The sequence below is a fragment of the Telopea speciosissima genome, chromosome 4, assembly GCF_018873765.1.
Source record: "Telopea speciosissima isolate NSW1024214 ecotype Mountain lineage chromosome 4, Tspe_v1, whole genome shotgun sequence".
Lineage (NCBI taxonomy): Eukaryota > Viridiplantae > Streptophyta > Magnoliopsida > Proteales > Proteaceae > Telopea > Telopea speciosissima.
The window spans coordinates 12,679,931-12,687,001 of NC_057919.1; positions in this window are offsets into that span (position 1 = coordinate 12,679,931).

Below are 7,071 nucleotides of genomic sequence, written 5' to 3' on the forward strand. Positions count from 1 at the left end.
ATTAAAGTTGGAGGGGCTATTTTTTAAACGACTATGATTATTTGGTTATTTTAATTCAATAATTGTTAGAGTTGGACAGACGATTAACGGCTCAAGTTATTTGATAATAAAATCAAGGGGGAATGTTCTCTGTGCTGGGGCACAGGTTGCACACAGACACATGGGGATGAGCACAATAATCACCCTACCCCCCCTAAATAGCAGACCCGTGTGTCTGGGCGGCCTGCAGCAGAGAACATGAGCCCTAAAATCAATGACTCACAAGATTTCTACTCCAGTCCTCTCCCAATTTGTTTTAAGGTATCTGATGACAAACACATAGCACCGATTTGGTGAGGTTAGCATTTCCGTCAACAAATTTTTTTTTTCTTTGTTGACTTATCACTTTGATATCAGCTTAGACGTGGGACCCATCCTGACATGAGAATCTTAGGAGTTTCCGGTAAGATCATGAGAACCAACCTGGAGATGCACGTGGCAGCATATTGTAACCCATATCTATTGCTAAGAATTAAGGGGTTCTTTTGTGGGAGGAAGAGGAGGAAGGAAGTGGGAAGTATTTGGTCAAAGGCTACAATTAAGCAAGTCCCCCACTTTTGATAATTATATTGATACAATCACACAAAGATTCTTAGTGTTGATAAAATGATTCTTAAGAAATGGATGATAAGAATGAACTTATGTGAATCATTCATTCATGTTGAATTTGTCTTTCCCCTTCCAATCTCTTAGATGTAATCAACAATGATCTTGATGTGTTATTTATGAAGTTTGATTTAAGTTTGATCCCAAAAGTATTGTTGAATCTTCTCCAATAATGACAATTCGTAGACCAGGAGTTTTCGATCGAATTTTTTTAGAATGGTTTTTACTGGTAATTTTGTATATTAGGGGATTAAGGTTTCTCTATATTGTACCGTGTGAGATGCTATATATAAAGTGTTATCTCGTAACAAGATTTGTGTGCAAGTTTTGTAATTTCTTCATCAAAATAGTGGAAGCTCTGATTATCACTATGTCGTGGTTGTAGCCTATCTTGGGTGAACCATGTAATTTTTGTGTTGTGTGTGTGTGTGATTTTTTTCTTTTTTCTTTTGTCAACCGTTGTTCTAATGCGTTGTTAATTTTATACATGATGCTCTTAAATAAGGGTGTCAAAGTTCACCCTTGAATCAGTGATCGATCAAAATCGACTAATTCGTTCAACCTGAATCAAAATGACTGAACCCTAATCGGTGTGGTTTTGAAGTTCTATGGAATTGGTAAAAATTGGACCGATCGAAACCAAAAAGTAAGACCGAAAACAATAAAATTTGAGACTGAACCAATAGCAACTTGATAAGAAATTCATTGATTTCCTAATGTATACATGTAAAATCGAAACCAAATTAGATCGAACTTGATAGTAGCCTAATTACAAATCGATAACAAAAAAAAACCCGGTCTAAGCCAAGTCAAAACAAAAACTTCCTTAACAATTTGGTTTTGGGTTGACCTTGTAATATATCCAAACTGATTCAACTCAACTGAACTAACGGACCTTTATCCTCTAAGATTTGCTGACCGGTACGGTTGTGCAGTTCCTCTCAGAAGGGGGGCTGAAATGACCATTCCATCCCCTGACCGAACATACTGCTCGGGTGAGGTCTACCCCCCTTTTATTAGAAGCACCAAGGAACCGTACCGGGCAGGGGAACTATAGGTGATAAAAATTCTCCCCATATCGACAGCATAGGGATTCTTTTATATGCCCTTTCACTTCATGACCATGTGGTATGTACCCTCTTTTCCTTGACCGTATGACCTCGTTTCTTGTTGACGAAATTGTTTACCATGCTATGATTGGTGTGGCTTGGGAGGTTCCTCTCACACTGCCGAGCAACATGAGGAAACCCAGTTTGTCTATTTTTTAATTAGGTTGCTAAGAATTAGGATTAAGCAACCTCTGTACTTAATCACTCTCTTTCTTTATTCCACAAAGAAGTCTCTCCCTTAGTCTTTTTCTAATATTAAATCTTTTTTACATTGTACTTTCAATCTATTTTCTCCATAAATTATTGGTATTATTAAAGGCTTGGAAAACTGAAAAAGCTTGTTGGCTTTGAAATATATTTGCATGTTGCTCTCCCACACTAATTATTTCCATAATTTAATGCTCTAGACAAATCTGTTTGGTTTGGTTTAAAAGGGAATATGAAGGAATATTCAGTTGGATCTTTAGAATCAAATAAAATAAACTTACTAGTCATTACAACTCTTACATGATTTGCTAAGATAATATTATAAACATCTTGAGGTCATGACCGACCCATATCCAATTCAAAAACTAAACAAAATTATTTCCTCCTAGCTTTGTTAGGCTTCAAGTCTATGTGTTTCAATCCTTTTTCTTTCCTTTCTTTTTGGTAGGTAAGTCTTAATTATTAGGCAGCTTGTTTTCTTTTTTCCCTAATTAGGAAGCACTATGGGTTTCAGATGTGTTGGATTGGATAACCCTTTAGTAATGCCTGATAAAAACAAGATTGTACTTGTTAATTAGGATCCACTACAGTGAGTTGCGAGTTGTGAACATGATTCTAAGTATCGGTATCGTATCATCCATATCGGTTTTGCTAGTGACCCATATCTGACAGTTAAGATGATGTTATTAAATATGTGTTAAATGCAGAATGAGCCACGTTAAAGATCCAGTTAATGTATTTGGCTAGCATATGCTCCCCTATCCTCTGAGTTCCAAACCCTCCCCTCTTCTCTTTTTGAAAGAGAACCCATCTATTTATTAATCCATTACCATATTTATACAAAAGGGACACAAGTTTTTGTTGTCACCAAAGTGGTGAAGCATGGAAAAGTTAGAACTCTATTTTTTTGTGGTGGGTTGAGGGGGTTGAGGTCGGACCGTTGGATCTCCGAGATGTCATGTGTCGGCGTCTTCATCTAGTACTGTTGTATTACTGAACTTTAGGAATTGGGGAGGAGAATAATCCGGATGAGAAGTAGGAAATCTCGAACTTGAAACCCTTGGGGGGTTAATTAAATTGTACTGCATTAGCCCCAAGCCAATTGTGCTAGCAAAGTTAGTTGAACTTTCTTTTGATTGTACTTTGTTTTATCCTCAAAAATTGTTTAAAGTAATGGTAGAAAAAGTTTTTAATATAATTTGAAGAAATGAATTATCATTATGTCATTATCAAAGTTACCATTGTCATGCATTGTCAAGTAAGACTAAGTTACTGATGATCTGAACAATGTGCTGTGTGCGACTCCCAGTGTGGAGGAAATTCACAATGCACTTTTTAAAATGGCCCCTCTCAAATCCCCCGGTCCGGATGGTCTTCCCCCAGTTTTTTTCCAAAAATACTGGGACATTGTTAAGGAGGACTTGATCGCCATGGTTCGGGAATTTTTTAGTTCTGGTCAAATTCCAAAAGAACTTAATAAGACCTTTATCTGCCTTATTCCTAAAGTTAAGGCCCCTGAAAGTGCTGATCACCTCCGCCCCATTAGCTTGTGTAATATTACTTTTAAGGTCATCACCAAGCTGATTGCTGATAGACTGAATGGGGCTCTGGACCAGATCATCTCACCTGCTCAGTCAGCCTTTATTCCCAACAGACTTATCTCCGATAATATTTTAGTCGCTCATGAGATGTTCCATTACATCGAGAAACAAAAGAAAGGGAAGGATAAGTTCTTAGCTCTAAAGCTTGACATGCGAAAGGCTAATGATAGATTGGAGTGGAGCTTTATCGAGGGGATGCTTCTGAAGTTGGGTTTTAGAGCCTCTTGGGTTAATCTGGTGATGGTCTATATTACCTCAGTGTCATATAATTTACTTGTGAATGGTTGTATTAAGGGTGCCATCTCTCCTACTAGGGGGATCAGGCAGGGTGATCCCATCTCTCCTGCTATTTTTATTTTGTGCTCTTAGGCCCTTACTGCTATCATCAGACAGGCTGAGTTGGCTGGCACCATTAGGGGGGTCAAGGTTCGTCATAGAGGAGAACCTGTTACTCACCTTCTTTTTGCTGATGATTGTCTCCTTTTTGGAAGGGTGAACTTGTAGGAAGTTAATGCTTTGAAGGACTGCCTAGACTTATATTGTAATGCTACAGGGCAAGCCATAAATTTGCATAAGTCCAGCCTAACTTTTAGCCCTAATACTCATGACAGAATCAAGAGGTGGTTCTCCAAGATTCTAAAGGTCAAGCATGGAGATGGTCCTTCCAAGTATATGGGCTTACCCACTCACTTTGGTGTTTCAAAGAAAGAGGTCTTCAATGATATAAAGGAGAAAACTCTTAGCAAGTTGCAAGGTTGGAAGGGGAAGATGTTGTCTCATGCAGGGAAGGAGGTCCTCCTGAAGGCTGCAGTGGCTCCAATGGCGAACTTTGCAGGTTCCCACTTCAAGCTCCCCTCCTCTTTTCATGATGAAGTTAAAAAATCCTCGGCCAGATTCTATTGGGGTGTTTCTGAGGAGAAGAAAAATATACATTGGATGTCTTCGTTTAGGTTGTGCAAGCCTAAATGCAGAGGGGGGTTAGGTTTCAAAGACACAAGGTTGCAGAATCAAGCTCTTCTGGCTAAAGCTTCCTGGAGGTTATGGTCCTCCCCTGTTTCCCATTGGGCTAGATTCCTAAAATCTATCTACTTCCCACACTGTGATTTCCTCCAAGCTAAGATTGGGAACTGCCCATCTTGGGGTTGGAGAAGTCTTTTAATTGGGCGTGAGGTTTTGTTAGAAGGGCTTATGTGGAAAGTTGGAAATGGGGCTAATATAAACCTTTGGGAAGATAGATGGATCCCTACTCTTCAGGATTGCAAGTTGACTTCTCCAAAGCCGGCTGGGTGTACTATTATGAAGGTAGCAGATATTATTGACCCGGTGACTCGTAGATGGAGGGAAAATCTCATGCAAGCTATTTTTAGTCCTTCTGAAATTGCTGCTATACTTCAAATCCCTTTGAGTTTCTTTTCATCGGAGGATAAATGTGTTTGGGGAGCTGCGAAGGATGGGAAGTTCAGTGTTAAGTCTGCCTACCGCTTGTTAGCTCGTATAGAAGAGAGGAATTTGGGGAATAAAGCTTCTACTTCTAAAATTCGTCATTGGGAGCATGTCCCTAATGAGGTTTGAAATCGAATCTAGGCTATTCATACTCTTCCAAAAATCAAGTCTCTTTTATGGAGAGCTTGCAATGAGGCCTTGGCCACGCGAAGGGTCATTATCTCGGCGGTTAGAATTGATCCTAGCGTCTGCAAGTATGGTGCCTCCTCCGAGTCGAGTGATCATATCTTATTTGACTGTCCTTTTGCTCGAAGTGTGTGGTTCGGTAGTCCTCTTCATTTTACCCCCCTTCTAATAACCCGGGGCTAGCTGACTGGATCAAAGGGTGGGACGCCTAGTTTAAAGAAGATAAAAGAATGGCCAAGGAATCGCTTTCCAGAGCTTCTTTTTTGTGTTGGTACTAGTGGCGGGCGAGAAATGATCAGGTCTTCAGCATTAAGGTGTGGTCGCCCTCAGATGTCATCCTTGTAGCTGAGAAAGCTTTCTTGGAATTCACCTCGGCTGAGCAACGACAAGGTAGCTCTTTTGGGGCTAGACCGAATGTCCCTCCCCCTAGTCGGCTTTGGGAACCCCCTCCAGTGGGTGTGGTTAAACTGAATTGTGATGCAGCTCTTCCTAAAGGTGCTACTAAAGGAGGGGTGGGAGTGATTGATAGAAGCCACTCTGGTGCTCTCCTTAAAGCCCGTTCCATACCCCTTCACTTTGGCTCGGCTGTTATAGGGGAGGTCCTTGCAATTAGATGTGCTCTATTGTTAGCCTTGGAGATGAACTTTGAGAACATCTAGGTGGAATCGGACTGCTCTGATGCGATTGGTTTTCTTGTTGGTCGGAAAACGCCGGGTTGGGAAGTGGAAGACCTGGTTGCAGATGTATTCAGTCTTTCGGCTTCTTTCTCTTCGGTTTCCTTTTCCCTTGTTCCTAGGGCTATGAATGTGATCTCAGATGCCCTAGCTAGGAAGGCCTTGTCTATTGTGTGTGTGACAGACTGGCCACATTCCACGCAGTGGCTTCAACATCTCTGTGGGGCTGAAGCTGCTGGTTGTACACACCCCTTTGCTCAATAAATTTTCCATTTACCAAAAAAAAAAAAAAAAGTAAGACTAAGTTTCTCTACATTGTGAGTGGGGAAGGAATCTCCGCATTTACTCTCAGTGATACTATTGCATTGCATTAGAAAAGGTATTGTTGGCTTCATCAATAAGGGTGGGTGTGAGAATTTAATGGCAGTCCAAGAATCCAATCACATGATCACATCACCAATGGAGAAAAGATTTCTTTACTCCATGAGTAAAATAAAACTTTCACTAAATATTAAAGTTACAACTTTCTATAACAAAATTTTCCTATCTATCATGTAAGGAAGGATACACTCTTCTTTGTTTGTTTCTTTGTTTTAATCTTAGGAAAATCTTATTGCTCTTTTTTTTTTATAGAGAGTAAATCTTATCATTTCACATAAATACTACAGTCAATAATTTTCTATTTTTTTATAGGCAAAAAAAAGCCACTCGATCATGCTAGACACGTCGCCCTAACACAAGGGTGTGCAAAATGACTGCCGAAACCTATTCATTTCCGGGGTTCCAAAGGTGTGACGGTCATTTCATGCACCCCTATGTCAGGGCACAAGGGCAGCTTGCGTTATGCGACCGTTTGGTGTTCTCTTTCTTTTTTTAAATAATTTTTTACATCTGCATTAAACAATTTTTAGAAAAAAGACAGAGAACATTTGTAAAAAAAAAATTGTATTATATTAAAAGATATTGCAATGGGTATATTCAATGAACACGCGGGATCCATATTCAGAATTAGCTTTGTAGACAATCGGATTCAATCATTCAGTCTAACCCTCTAACCCTCATAGAAATCCAAATTGGATTCTACATATCTAGCATGATCATGCCTAATTTATATTTTTAAAATTTTTTATTACTAATAATTTTTCAAATAAAATGTATTCACTGCTATTGATTGAGTCAATCTGCCAAATGCTTCAAAGATCCTAC